Source organism: Xyrauchen texanus, chromosome 35 (genome assembly GCF_025860055.1).
Source record: "Xyrauchen texanus isolate HMW12.3.18 chromosome 35, RBS_HiC_50CHRs, whole genome shotgun sequence".
NCBI classification, from domain to species: Eukaryota; Metazoa; Chordata; class Actinopteri; order Cypriniformes; family Catostomidae; genus Xyrauchen; species Xyrauchen texanus.
The window spans coordinates 6422207-6438808 of NC_068310.1; positions in this window are offsets into that span (position 1 = coordinate 6422207).

Consider the following 16602-nt stretch of genomic DNA (forward strand, 5'->3'; position numbering starts at 1 on the left):
CCATATTAAACGCCTTCACAGTGTCAAGTGCCAATTCAGTTGCATAAGATCTAAAAAAACTCAGCGTCTAAGCCATCTGGCCCCGGAGCCTTGCCTGTAGGCAATGCCTTAATTACCCCTCCAAGTTCCCCCAAGGTTATCTCAGAATCAAGAGAATGTTTTGCTCATTCATCAGTTTAGGGAGTTCTAATGGTTCCACAAAGTTTATAATATCTTCACCAGTACACAAAGACGTGGAACTATAGCGATCAAGATAGAATTCTTTAAAAGTATTATTAATATCAAAGGCCAAGGTAAAAAGTTCACCACCAGCAGATTTCACTGAGGGAATGGTAGAAAAAGACTCTTTGCTTTATATATCTAGCCAAAAGCTTCCCTGCCTTGTCCCACGACTCTTGCCCAGAATAGCCAAAATTCCACCTTCCGCGACAAAATAGTATTATATCTGTAATTAAATCGGGTCAATTCTGTGAGGCCATCAGATAACATTAGGGACTTCAGCTCAGCCTCGGCACATTTAATTTTCCCTTCCAACTCCACGAGTTCTCATGCTTTGGATTGTTTGATGAATGAGGCATACTGTATGCTCCGACCCCTAAGAACTGCCTTAAGTGCCTCCCAAGCCACATCCACAGAGGATACTGAGGACCAGTTGGCTTTGTTTTTCCTGCCGCTGAAAAACACCCCTACAACATGATGTTACCACCACCATGCTTCACCATTGGGATGGTATTGCACAGGTGATGAGCTCTGCCTGGTTTCCTCCAGACATTACGCTTGTAATTGGGGCCAAACAATTCAATCTTTGTTTAATCAGACCAGATAACCTTGTTTCTCACAATTTGAGAGTCCTTTAGGTGCTTTTTATGTGTCTTGCACTAAGGAGAGGCTTCCATCTGGTCACTCTGCCATAAAGCCCAGATCGATGGAGTGTTGCAGTGATGGTTGTCCTTCTGGAAGTTTATCCTATCTCCACACATGATCTCTGGAGCTCAATAAGAGTGACCATCAGGTTCTTGGTCACCTCTCTTACCAAGGCACTTCTCCCCCGATTGCTCAGTTTAGCTGGGCGGCCAGATCTAGGAAGAGTCCTAGTTGTTCCAAACATCTTCCATTTAAAAATTATGGAGGCCACTGTGCTCTTGGGAACCCAGCCAAAATGTTTTTGTAGCATTCCCCAGATCTGTGCTTCAATACATTCCTGTGTCTGAGCTCTGTAGGCAGTTCCTTTGGCCTAATGGCTTGGTTTTTGCTCTGATATGGATTTTCAGCTGTGAAACCTTATATAGCGTATCGTCCAAACCGTTCAACAGACGACGCCACCACCCTCCATCTGGCCCTCACCCACCTAGATAAAAAAGACTCGAAATACGTTCGAATGCTGTTCATAGACTTCAGCTCAGCATTCATTTTCATTTCATTTATTTATTTATAAAGCACAAATAAACACAACAGAAGTTGACCACTGTGCTGTACAAATGAAGAAGTATAAAACAAACCACACACAATATAGTAATAACAGAAAATAAAACACTAGGTTAGGGTTTACAGAAACCAAAGTTATGAATAAAATGCAAGAGTAAAAAGATAAGACTGTAGCTTAGATTTGAATTCATGTACAGACGTTGCAGACCTCACAGATAAAGGAAGACTGTTCCATATCCTAGGACCGGCCACTGAAAATGCACGATCACCTCGCAACTTCAATCTTGATCTTGGATATGACAGTATAATGAGGATTGCAAGCCTCTTGTTGACTTTTTCACATTTACAAGATCTGACAGATAGGATGGTGCCAGACCAGTCAAAGCCTTAAAAACTAGCAGCAAAATTTTAAATTCAACTCTATAACACACTGGCAACCAATTTAAAGACAATAATATCGGAGTAATGTGTTCTCGTCTACGAACCCCAGTTAAAAACCTGGCTGCGGCATTTTGGACCATCTGAAGCCGTGACATGGAGGATTGGGGTAATCCAATATATAGTGAATTATAATAGTCCAAACGAGATAAAACAAAAGCTTGTGTGACAGTTTTAAGATCATTAAAAGATAGAAAAGTTTTAACTTTGGACAGAAGTTTAAGATGGAAAAAACAAGACTTTACTACAGAATTTATTTGTTGATCAAACTTGAGAGATGAATCAAAAAGAACTCCCAAATGTTTCACAGTGGGTTTGATATAAGAGTTTAAAAAATCGTAATCAGTATTCGGGTTTGCTTTTCCCACAGAGGGGCCAAAAACAATTGCTTCAGTCTTACTCTCATTTAAGTGCAAGAAATTCAAGGACATCCAAGATCGTACATCAGTTAAACAGGCAAGCAAAGTTTCTAGGCCATTATGTTTCAAAGGGAGATAGATTTGGGTGTCATCTGCATAAAAATTAAAAGACACTCCATGCTTCCTAAAAATTGAGCCTAGTGGTAGCATGTATAGTGAAAATAAAATGGGAGCCAGAATAGACCCTTGAGGAACACCACAGGTAACTTGTGCTACAGATGATACCAATACCCACTGAAAAGGTTCTATTACTAAGGTAAGATCGGAACCAACTAAGGGCAGTTCCTTGAATGCCCACACACTTTTCAAGACGCGATAAAAGAATGTCATGATCAACTGTATCAAATGCCGCACTCAAATCTAATAGCACCAAAATTGCTGAGTTCCCAGAGTCAACGAATAATAAAATATAATTTAAAACTCTTAGAAGTGCTGACTCAGTACAATTTTTTTTCCTAAATCCAGATTGGAATTTTTCTGCAATATTGTTTGTTTCCAGAAAGCTCTGCAATTGCACAGATACAGCATTCTCTAAGATGTTTGCAATGAAAGGTAAATTTGAGATTGTTCTAAAATGTGATAAGATAGTTGTATCCAGACCTGGCTTTTTCAACAATGGTTTCACCATAGCATGTTTGCAAAAGGATGGAACAATCCCAGAAAGAATGCTCTTATTTATAATTGCTAGAATCCAATCCCCAACACAATCAAGTACCAATTAAAAAAATTGGGTCGGAACAATATCACATGCAGAGGTGGTAGGCTTCAGCTTAGCAACTGAATCCATTAAACCCAGCAATGTGATCGGCTCAAATGAGTTTAAAAGCTTAGTGGGAATTAAAAAATCAACAGGGTCATCAGTACAAGGAATAATGGACTGTCTAATTGTATCTATTTTATCCTTAAAAAATATCAAAAAGTTTCACACAAAGTTGAGGACTCCGCTAAACAAATTTTGCCATTTGGATTAAAAACAGAATTCAAGATATTAAATAAAGCCCTGGGACTATTTGTACTTTTGCAAATTATCTCAGAAAAATAGTGAGATTTCGCAGCTTTCACTGCTTTTTGGTATGTCATTAAAGATTCCCGTAGAATGTCATAGGATACTTGGAGTTTATCCTTTTTCCACCTGCGTTCTGCCCTTCTGCAGGCTTTTCTCAAACTACGGGTATTGCTGTTTAGCCATGGTTCTACTTATGTTTTTTTTGTTTCATAGGGGCAATAATATCTAAAACACTAGTGCATAAATAATTAAACGTATTAAGAAGCTCGTCCACATTTAATGCATTAGCAAGATAATTTGAGGAAAGCAAATCACAGGTCTCTTTGAATGCTACTGAAAAATTTTCCACCGAGGTTGAAGCAAAAAGGCCAACACATGACCATTTTTCAGGTCTAATAATTTCAGTAGTGTGACAAGAAATATCAGCAGTAAAAATTATAGGCTTGTGATCCGAAAAACTTAAATCACCTATATGCACATCTGAAATAGAAAGGCCATGTGTCAACACCAGGTCTAAAATATGACCTTGTGCATGTGTTGGTTCTTTCACCCACTGGACAAAATCACACGCCTCTATGAGACTAAGAAACTATTTCACTAACACTGTGGAGTCACATCAAACCTGAATATTAAAATCACCAACAATTAAAATTCTATCAAATTTAGGGGTAATATCCCCTAGAAATTCTGAGAACTCGGAGATAAAGTTTTTATTTGTTTTTGGTGGGCGATAAACCACTGCCACCAACAACGAGTTCATCAAGTCCAATGCAAAAATTTGAACTTCAAAACTTGTGAAAATGTCGGTTTCTAAGATTCGGCAACAAAAACTGTCTCTAAAAACAGATGCCAGTCCTCCACCCCGGCCAGACAAACGGGGTGAATTAAAAAAATTATAATTAGGAGGGTTAAGTTCAGAGAATGGAATATTATCTCCAACAGACAGCCAGGTCTCAGTCACAAATAAAAAATCTAAGTTGCCAGAGTTTATAACTCATTAAAAATAAACGTCTTGTTTCCCAGCGACCTTGAATTTACTAAAGCCATTTTAATCGAAGATGAGTCACAGACCTGTTGCGAGTAGATGTGCGATGCCCGACAGAGTGGACGAAGATGATGATAATCCACTCCACCGCGCCGAAGACGTGGGGAGCGGCGACGGCGAGGTGGCACTGACGAATCCGCTGACAAATGTACAATCCATTGATAAGGAATTTCCAGAGAGCGTCTTGAGATGTAGAGGCCGCGATCCAACTCCGGCCACACAGCATCCAGACGAGATTGACAGACCAATCGAGAGGAGGCCAGGCAAAATCTTAGCCTAACAGCAATGCCCCAGCGCTTTCCTCTCCTCCTACGCCGTTTCCTTCAGGAAAACGCACGGCACCCAGCGCAACCATAGAGGTATGTTCATCAAGAGGGGTGGAGGTGGTAGGCTGAAACTCGGACCAGTCGTATCCTTGGTGGAGTAAAGCGCTATAGTAGATCTAATATTAAGCAGCATTTGGCAATAGTATATTAACGATGTGGCCTCATTTTGACTTATTAAAGACGAGAAATGTATAAACACAAACAAACCAAGAAACAAACGAAAATAGCAGAGGAGCTGACGGCATGCCATTTCAATCGGCACCATTTTCACTCATTCATCCATTCGATGAATGCCATTCATTGAGAGCCATTCAACACAATAATTCCTCAGCACCTGATTGGAAAGCTGAACCTGCTGGGCCTGGACACCTCCCTCTGCAACTGGATTCTGGACTTCCTGACTGGGAGACCTCAGTCAATCCGGATTGGGAACAGCATCTCCACCACACTGAGCACAGGGGCCCCCCAGTGCTGTGTGCTCAGTCCACTGCTGTTCACTCTGCTGACTCACGACTGTGCAGCAATGCACAGCTCGAATCACATCATCAAGTTCGCCGATGACACGACCGTGGTGGGTCTCATCAGCAAGAACAACGAGTCAGCATACAGAGATGAGGTGCAGAGGCTAACGGACTGGTGTAGACCCAACAACCTGTCTCTGAATGTGGACAAAACAAATGAGATGGTTGTTGACTTTAGGAGAGCACAAAGTGAACACTCTCCGCTGAACATTGACGGCTCCTCTGTGGAGATCATCAAGAGCACCAAATTCCTTGGTGTTCACCTGGCGGAGAACCTCACCTGGTCCCTCAACACCAGCTCTATCACCAAGAAAGCCCAGCAGCATCTCTACTTTCTTCGAAGGCTCAGGAAAGCACATCTCCCACCCCCCATCCTCACTACATTCTATAGAAGGACTATTGAGAGCATCCTGAGCAGCTGCATCACTGCCTGGTTTGGGACTTGCACCGTTTCGGACCGCAAAGCCCTGCAGAGGATAGTAAGGACAGCTGAGAAGATCATCGGGGTCTCTCTTCCCGCCCTCAAAGACATTTACAAAAAACACTGCATCCGCAAAGCAACCAGCATTGTGGATGACCCCACACACCCCTCACACAAAACCTTCACCCTCCTGCTGTCTGGCAAGAGGTACCGAAGCATTCAGGCCCTCACGGCCAGACTGTGTAACAACTTCTTACCACAAGCCATCAGACTCCTCAATACTCAGAGACTGGACTGACACACACACACACACACACACACACACACACACACACACACACACACACACACACATGTTGTGTTTCCATGTTTTATGGGGACTTTCCATAGACATAATGGTTTTTATACTGTACAAACTTTATATTCTATCCCCTAAACCTAACTCTACCCCTAAACCTAACCCTCACAGAAAACTTTCTGCATTTTTACATTTTCAAAAAGCATAATTTAGTATGATTTATAAGCTGTTTTCCTCATGGGGACCGACAAAATGTCCCCACAAGGTCAAACATTTCGGGTTTTACTATCCTTATGGGGACATTTGGTCCCCACAAAGTGATAAATACACGCTCACACACACACACACACACACACACACACACACACACACACACACACACACACACGTGTCCTGAGTTGCACTTTAATTATTTTCACTTTATACCTGTCTGCTACCTCAATAACTGCTATGTGCATAGAACACTCATCTCATAGTAGGTTATGTTTACATTTGGCATTTTTAGAAACGTAGTCATCTTTTTGCACTACTGTGTACTGGTCAGCACCGCACTGTCTCTCACTGTGCCTATTGTCCTGTTCATTTTTAGTAATTTATTGTACTGTCCCGTACTTTTTGCACACGTTTGCACGTGCAGTTTATATAGGTATGTTATTTAGTCTGTGTAGTCTCATGTGGTTCTGTGTTTGTCCTATGTTGTTTTTATGTAGCACCATGGTCCTGGAGGAACGTTGTCTCGTTTCACTGTGTACTGTGCTAACTGTATATGGTTGAACGACAATAAAAACCACTTTACTTGACTATAGACAGGTGTGTGCCTTTCCAAATCATGTCTAATCATTTGAACTGATTGATCCACCGGAGGACTTCAATCAAAGTATAGAAAAATCTCAAAGATAATCCAGAGAATTTCAAGTGTCACGCTAAGGCTCTGAATACTATGTTAATGTGATATTTTAGTTTTTTATACATTTGCAAAGTTATCAAAAATCTGGTTTTTGCTTTGTCATTTTGGGGTATGGAGTGTAGATTGATGTAAAAATAAATAAATAATTAAAATAAGATATGACAGAAACAGATAAATATTTAAATCCTTTCTTGATCTAAATCTTCACTTTCTCATCTGAAAGAAAAACTTAACCAGTGCCACGTGTGACTTTTAGATGTGAAAGTAAAACTCTCAAAACTATAGTAAAAAAATAAAATAAATATTGATGTGTTTCTAAATTTTTCTCACCTTCACAGTCATTTAACCACTGGAACCATATGGATTACTTTTATGCTGTATTTATGTGCTGTTTGGAGCTTCAAAGTGTTTGTCACCATTCAGTTGCATTGAATGGACCTACAGAGCTGAGATATTTTAAGTATTCTGGAATCGCATGGGACTGAGCAAATGATAAGAGTATTTTCATTTTGGGGTGAACTTTCCCTTTAAATGTTATTTATAATTCTAGTGTCTATTACTAAATAATACTTATGTAAGGAATTCATTAAATCAATAAATGTATCTATTTGCAGGCCTGTTTTGCAGAGTCTAGGATGTAGGGGAATAAGGCCTTGACATCTCAGCCTGCTGGAGGTACTCCATCAAATTTGTTCCCACCTAAAAGACAATAAGAAAGAAGAGCAAAAAATTTAAGAAAGATATCAACCCATAATGTTAGCAATCCCTTCAGTCATCAGAATAATGGAAGCATGGTTAATAAATGTAAATGTTTCTGTTCAATAACAGGTCAAAGTTTTTAAGTACAAAGAAAAATTCAGACTTTGATTCGATATGTGATGGCTCATAATTTATATGAAGTTAACAAGTTAACTAAAGTTTGAGACCAGGCCACGCCACAACCAATAAGCTACTTCCCATCAACACAGTTATACTGAACCAACTTCCTCAGCTCCGTTTGTCTGTTTCTCGACAGACTCACTTAACATGGATCCCGAGCTTCAGATCAACCCTTCTGCCTCAGACGATGATTTATTTAGAATAAATTCTCCTTCACCCAGGAAATCATCTCAACAGTCCTCACACAGCCAAATTCCACACCAGCTGTGTTCCGCCGTTCTTATTTTTCAAACCTGCGGGCATTCTCATCCAAGCTCACTTTCTGAGATTTCTCCAACACCGTCTAGATCACAGGATCACTTCTCCACTCACGAGAACTAAAATCAGAGATCGCCACAGGCATGGAAGCCGACGTGATCGATCTCCTCGTGAACAGCGTTTCTCTCATCCATCTGCCTGCAGTCCTCCAAAGTGAGTTTGCGTTCATGTTCACTGCATGTCTCCCAGACCAAAGAACAGCATAAAGGATTGGACCATGGCTCACCTTCAGCGAGCCCTTAAGGATAAAGGCATCCACTTCAGCCACTCCGACAATAAATCAAGATGATTTCAACTTTACACAGCATCCAACAATACGTCTGCATCTATAAACTCCAAGCTCTCAACACATCCGTCATTCTCACTCGATCCTCCCACCGTAATTTGTGACGTCACCACGCATCCTCCACAACGGCCACAGTCAACAGCATTCATGCCACCTAATTCAAGCATTATCTGCTCCTTCAACCTCAGACTTATCCTAGATCATTATATCCTTATTTTCATCCCTATGCTCGCAAACAGCTCCAAATCCTCACGCATTTACATCCTTTCATCCCACCATCCATTCCTCTACCATTCCTTCAGCCATAAGTAGCAGCATTCCTATTCCTCCTGTCATTCCTAGTTCCTCTCTATCAACCAATCCAAATTAAGTTTCCTTTGCAGTAAACCCAGGAAATGTATCTCTCAATGGATATTTTCAACCTCATCCTATTTCTTCTTTCTTTCCAACTAATCTATCCCTTTTCCCCACCCTCACCTATCCTAACCCCTTTCCTTCCCAATACCCTCACATCCTGCCAATAAACAGTAGCCGATATTCCCTGGCTACAGCAGCACCACCTCCTTGCCCAGCTTCATCAATTAATCGGCCCTCCCTCATTTCTTCATCCTTACATCTACAAATCCAATCAGGTAACTACACTGACCTAGCCCAACTTCTTCAGCCATCCCTCTTAAATATAAGCCAGCCCAGAGAGCTGAAAACCAGCCAAGGCCTAATGCAGCTCAGCCACACAATAAATTCCCGCTCTAAAGAACTCACACCTACCGAATTCACTTTAGCTTTCAAGATTTACCACAACATAATTTGCTCTGTCTATCCAAATCGAAGGACCGATCTAGATGATTACCTTTCAATCATTCTAGACATGGCTGTACATGTTAGAGGGACAGGCTTCTACAACTACCACGTTCTTTTCACCACTCAAGCAACAGGTTGGTTATAGCAGTTCAACCAATGAGCATACTTGGGGCACCCTTGACGCTGAACTCTACTGCCGCATTTTCGCAGCCCGTACTTCACTCTCCTGCGAGCTATGCGGAGCACCATCACATCCAGCCTCAGTGTGCACTGTCATCACACACTTTCACTCTCAAACCTCCTCCTCACGCAAAAACTCTGTACTCAACTGACTATATACAGCAGCCCCACCTCCTCCTAGTATTCCGAAACCCCTCGACATGTGCCCCACAGTTAATGTTACCATACCCAAAGGCATCAACAAAAGAGGATGACCAATCCTCTACCAAGGAGGTAGAATGGTATGTAACAACTTCAACCATCTCGGCAGCTCCCTTTCCAACTGCAGACTTCTTCACACCTGCTCCTTCTGCGGCGGCACCCATGCAAGGAACTCTTGCCCCCACAACCCAACAGCTCTACCATACTCACTACTTAAGTATTTCAGCACACTAGTTAAGGTAAAAGCCCTAGCCACCGCCATACTAGATCATCCCGGCAGAGAATTCGTCAACATCCTTATCAATGGGTTCAAAAACGGTTTCCATCCAGGTATAGAAATAAATCTGGAAATGTTTTGTTAACCTATAACCTCCAGTCCGCCCTCTCTGAGCCAGACACCGTTGACACACTAATAACCAAAGAAGTCCAGCAAGGCTTCATGACAGGCCCATTCAAAAAGCCTCCGTTTTCTACAGAAAAAAGACTTAATCGTCTACCTCTCTTCCCCACATGGCACTAACGTTCCTAGCATCAATAGCATTATTCCAGCTCCTGACTTCTTTATGCAACACGCAAACATCGACCATGCCATCACCCTCATCCTCAATGCAGGCTGTGGAGCATGGCTCTCTAAAGCAGACATCACCAATGCTTTCAATGTCATGCCCATTCGCCAGATTTCTGGCGTTACTTCGGAATATTCTGGAAAGGAGCTTATTATTTCACAGTGCACCTCACCTTTGTCTGTAGAAGTAGCCCCAAGATCTTCGTTCTTCGATCTTCAAGGTCTTATGCTGGATCCTCATAAATAACTACAAGCCTCCCTACATCCTCCACTTTCTCGACGACTTCCTCATCATCCCACCTCCATCAGCACCTCCTCACTCAGGGCTTTCCACCCTCATCAAGTCTTTTCCAAACTAGGTGTTCCCCTAACTTCTATCGAATTTCTAGGTATCACCTTAGACTCCGTCTCCTTCCAAGCATACACACAAAAATACATCGCATATCTCTTATCAAATTATCTTCTAGCAGACATGTGTACAAAGCAACAACTGTTAGCGCTCCTTGGTCACCTTAACTACGCCATCAGAATAATCTCCCAAGGAAAATCTTTCCTTTCCAACCTCCTAACAAAAGCAGCAACAATCCCCTCCCTACACGACAAAGTCACTCTGGATGAAGCTTGTAAACTGGTAATGTACCTCTGGCATAAATTCCTGTCTTCATGGAATGGCATATCCTTCTTTTCTAATGACTACATTACTCAACCCGAAGACATTCAGCTGTACACAGATGCAGCGCCTTCCACCGGCTTCGAGGGATACTACAGCAGTCGTTTACAGTCGATACTATGCTTCCGAATGGCCTGCCGAGTTTAGATGCTTCATCCAACAATCTGACGTTCCCTCATCATCCACACTCTACGAAATGTATCCCGTCATCATAACAGCTATCCTTTTGGGGCACGAATGGTCCAGACACTCCATACTCATTCACTCAGATAACTCAGTAGTTGAAATCATAAATAAAGGCCGATCTCGTTCCCAAGCCAACACACCATTCGTTCGCAGACTAACAATAATATCTGCCCAACACCAGTTTCTCATTCAAGCAGCTCACATTCCTGGCTACCACAATACCATAGCTGACTCTTTGTCTCGTTTTTCCTTCCAGAAGTTCAGAACCTTGGCTCCAGAATCAGACATCCACCCCATGCCAGTTCCACCGTTTTCAGCCTCCATCTTCAACTAAATCCACAATTGGAACATCTTTCAAATGCTTCACGAGAAGAAATCCTTGTAGGCCTCGCCCAGAGTACCCTCTCTGCTTACCTGTCTGGTTGGAACTGTTTGAAGGCATACCACTCTTTGTTTGGTCCATTTGCAACTTCGTCACTCATGCCCATTCCATTCAAAAAATCTGTGCATCCTCCATTCAGACCTACAGTACCTATCCGGAATCAACTTTATCCACAAACTTGCTACCGGTAACCCATGCCAGTCCATTTCTCATTCTCATGTGTCGATGCTCATTAAAGGTCTACGGAAACACAAACCAGTCCCCATCACTAAACGCTTGACATTAACTTCCGACCTTCTTAGTCAATGCATCCTCACGTTACGCTCAGGCTACTTGGGTCCTTCGGTCGAGAAAACACTGGAGCCCATGTTTCTCCTCACATTCTTTGGCTTCCTGAGGTGCTCGGAATTCGCCCTATCTACCTTTGTCTTCAACCCCGCCATTCATCCCAGCCTTTCAGACATTACACCTCATACTTCGGATTCTCTCATATACACACCGAAGAAAAGTAAAACTGACCAACTTGGAGAGTCATTTCCCATCTACTTTTTTCGCCTCAACTCCTTCCTCAGTCCATACGAGCCACTTTCGGAATACATACTTTCCAGATATGCCAACCATTCATCACCTCAAGAACCACTCTTTCTCGCAGAGAAGAAAAAATTGGCTACACGGTTCTGGTTTAAATATTCAAAATATCCTCAGCATCTCCGGCATATCTCCCGAACACTACTCCATCCATTCCTTCCGGATCGGAGCAGCCACCATGGCCGCCAGCACAGGTATAGGTAGAGTCCTAGGTTGCTGGTCATCCGAAGCATCGTTCATACATCCACAATAATCTCAATGATCTCCGTCAAGCTCAAGTCCCTATCTGCTCATTCAAAAACTTGGGGGTTTTCTAGTCACCTGGCTTGCTACCTACCAAGACGAAGCCCCCAAACAGAGTCTTCCTGGCCAAGACTCCCTGATCAGCCGGATCGATGACCTCAACAACCAATCAGCTACTTCCCGTCAACGCACTTATACTGAATCAACTTCCTCAGCTCCGTTTGTCTCAGTTTCTCGACCCCATCCAACCCTCCCCTCCTAACTCACCCTTCAACCCCTCTCTCCTATCTCATCCCCCCTCCACGCACACACACTTTCCTCCCGTCTTTAAACATCCCCTCTCTACTCCACAGTCTGCATCACTGATCAGCCGGATCGACGACCTCAACATCCTTTCCCTCCCTATTTCATCCAAACATGACAATTTCAATAAAATCCTTTACCTTCATCGTTGTGGCGTGGTCCTTGCTAGTGAATTATTAATTAATAGTTGCCTTTTTTCTACTCAAAACTCAAATATGTTTTCATTGTTTACCATGCACACCAATGCTTTTCATGTGTTGGACAAAGCTCCCATGACACGAGTGTTGTGAAACAGCCTTCGTATCAGCGACGCACCGCTCGTGTAGACAGGTTGATACAGTGTTTGAACTAAATTAATCATGTTGGTGATATATTTTGGATACAAAACTGCAAATTTCGCCGAAAGGAGACATTTGCATTACTATAAAAAACTGAAAAAGTAAATAAACCTATTCTGTATCCAGTGGGCAATACAGGCTAGCAAAGTCAAAGCTCATGAAGCTAGCATGACATCTAATAACAGTTGATGTCATATGAGCTTGCCAGTTCTGATTATGGAATGGTGCCTCTGCATTTTCTGTTGTACAGTAATGATATTATTGATAAAAACACTGACACAAACCTTATTTCACTGAACTAATCCTCCAATTTGTACAAGCTGAGAACAGCTCACTCTTGAAGACGATCCATTCCTAAATGTAACTCATCAGCTGGGCTGTTCTAAGAGAGAAAATAACCCTATAAAATTACCCAACCCAGCGTTTGGGCTGAAAAAAATAACCCAGCCTTTTGAAAGTGCAAATATTAAGTCATAATGGCAGAGCAAAGGTATACGGTTTTTTACTATTTTAACTACATAATTAAATACATAGTTTTGTAATTATTTTGGTGCTGGAGGCTAAGATCTACTCTTTTTACACAATCACTGCTTTGTTGATCAAATGTGCATTTGCAATGTTTCATTTATAATCTGTGGGTTGACCATTGGGGAGAAAGCAATAGGGCAGTGGAAGCACAAACATAAGGTAAATGTGCAAACATTAACTGATTAAGTGGAGATCTGGCTTTGCACCCACACTGATACCAGTGACATCAGTGCATAACAATGTGAGCGTGACAGCACCCTTCGGTGTCAGACAGCTCTTTTCTATGCAGACATTTAATGGCCACAGCAGTGTTCACAACTTTTATATTTTTACAGCATTCAACAAACATGCAGGTCCTCTGTACACGCCAACACTAGACTGACGCGTCTGCTCTATTTCTCCTGTCTGGAGGTTCTATGGCCGTCTTTATGCCGCTCTCCCCATGCTCACTGAAATTAGAGACAGGTGTTAGACATAATTTGGCTCAGGTGCAAGCGCCCTAACGCTTTCTCCCCCGGAGGGGCGCTTGAACACGCCCCCGCTGCCACATACCCCCACCGCACAACTCAGGCCGGGGCGCCATCCGGCCTGCCTACCACTCCCCCCCATTTCTGGAAAGGAAGTCAGCGACAGCCAGCACCCCCGGTCTGTGGACCACCTCGAATTTAAAGGGATCCGAGCAGAGAGTGAAGGCGTGAGGACCACCCACTTGATGGCTAGACACTCCTTCTCTACAGTGCTGCACTTGGTCTCCCTTAAGGAGAGCTTCCGGCTGATGTACAGCACCGGGCGCTCCTCCCCCGGACGGACGTTTGACCACGCCCCGCTGCCACACTCGTTATACAAGAAAAGGCACTCTGCAATGCTGAAGTTTCTTAGTAGAATTTAAATTAAGGATAATTAGACTTGTTCTGGTCAAGAATTACTGCTTTTAATTCAATGTAATTACTTAAAAGGACATTTGGCACCATCTACAAGCGCAAAGGCCTGGTCAAATATGGTCATTGCACGTATCAATGATTGAATCTGAACAAAGCTTTTTGGTGAATGGTATCTAAAGAAGTCACTGAAATGAATCAAGCTCCACCACTAAAAAACACCTCTTGCGCGACACAAGCGTTTGAGCCTCCTCTGCATAGATATTCATATGTAGATCCCATATTAGCAGCTGTTTGGACCGCAATACTGTTTATGCAGTGGTCTGTGGCATCTCCTGCACTAACTTTCATTCAAACTGATTCAAACAGCTCTCTTTGTTGACTGTTCCAAGATGGCGGTGCAGTTGACATATCCAAACCAGCCGAACGAGGCATGTATGATTATCTATGCTCCTCTGTTGTAAACAACACTGCACTTCAGTTGTTTTCCAAGTATTTCATACATCAGTTCTCACGCACCTTTAAAAAAAGTTTTAAATATTGATCTTTTCTTATACACTGAGCGTTTCACTTCAGAAGATTTTAAAGGGCACCTATTATGGCATTTAAAATGTTCCTAATATTGTTTTGGGAGTCCCCAACAACAGTTACATTACATGCATGCAATGGCAAAAAACACTTTTGTTGTCATATAATATGCATTTATGTTTACCTGATTTGCTCACCGACTCCCAAATGATTCGTTCAACGACTCATTTTTCCAAACCCCTCCTTTGCGTGACGCTAATCTGCGGTGATTGGTCAGATGACCCGGTCAGCTGTGATTGGTATACTCTGTGCAGAGATTGTCGGAAACGGAATGCCCATCACCGCTTTGTAGTAAAAAAATCAAAATCAGAGAAGGAATTTGAGTTGATTTATGTTAGCGATCATAGCCCAAAGTTTGGTGGTAAACACCCAATTAGTTATTGTTTGCGTTAGCCCAACGCATAAACATATTGGTAAAGCACTGCATTACTACAAGTTATTGCTCTATTCTTTATGACAACTCCAATAACATCGACAAACATTTCACATATTTCAACAAAATTGACATTGGAGACCTAGAAGCTGTGCTGAGCGTAGCACACACACAAATACTTATTAAGCATGCTAAAAAACACATAAAAGCAACAATTATTAATAATACTTACAGGTTGTGATTCGGAGGAGGAAGCTGATCCAAATAAACTTGGTACTGAACCTTCCTTCAGTATCAACCGACTCATGAATCCACACTTGAAAGCATTCATGTTCAGTAAAGCAATCGTCATTAAAATGACGCGAACACAGCACAAGGTTCGGGCTATACTTGTGTGGTATAGTTGTAAATATAAACTCTAGCCACTGATTCTTCACATGCTCGTCCCTGGGCAGTGAAAAAAAGGTCGCTTTTGATATGCACTTCAGAACACAGCGTCTTGTTGACGACATGATGTTTTCAAGTTTTCCCTGGTGTCTGCGTGCGCAATGAGTGGGCGCGGCCAATTTGATAATTTTTCATCTTGACGTCACAATGAAAAGGAAAATGACTCATTGGAAAAACGATTCATTAAATTGACTCAGAGTCGACTCCTACTTTTGAGAGATAATAACTTTTTTTACGGTGAACTTTCATATATAAAACTTTGCAGGATGTTTTTGTTCACTTAAATCTGTTACACACTATATGAAAGGTAATTTTCAAAATTCCATAATAGGTGCCTTTTAATATAATAGTAAATTATAGTAAATAGTAAATGATGTGAGAATTTTCATTTTTTGGGTGAACTATTCCTTTAAGAATTATTTGGACACGTAAATGTGTTGCATTAGATAACCCTTTTAAGCCCAAAAATACTTTGGTCAGATGTACAGGATGTGTGACACAAATTTCCTCATCAGCACAGTGCTCAAGCACATCCTGATTCTTTTATCTGTGTCTCACGCATCTAAAAAAACTTTTAAATATTGATCTTTTCTTATAAACTGAGGGTTTAGCTTTAGAAAATATTAATTTATCCACTGGAGTTGTATGGATTATTTTTATGATGGCTATATTTGCTTTTTGGAGCTTCAAAAATTTGGCACCCATTAACTTGTATTTTATGGACCTACAGAGCTGAAATATTCTTCCAAAAGTCTTTTTTTAGCAGAAGAAAGTCATACACATTTGGGATATAATAAGGGTGAGTAAATGATAAGAGAATTTTCATTTTTGGGAGAATTATTTCTTTAAGAATTATTTGGACACTTAAATGCGTTGCATTAGATAACCCTTTTACGCCCCAAAATACTTTGGTCAGATGTACAGGACGTGTGACACAAATTTTCTCATCAGCAGAGTGCCCAAACACATCCCGATTCTTTTATCTGTTTGTCTTTTACATGCAGAATGTGCATGCTCCTGGAACTATTTGCGCTAATAAGTT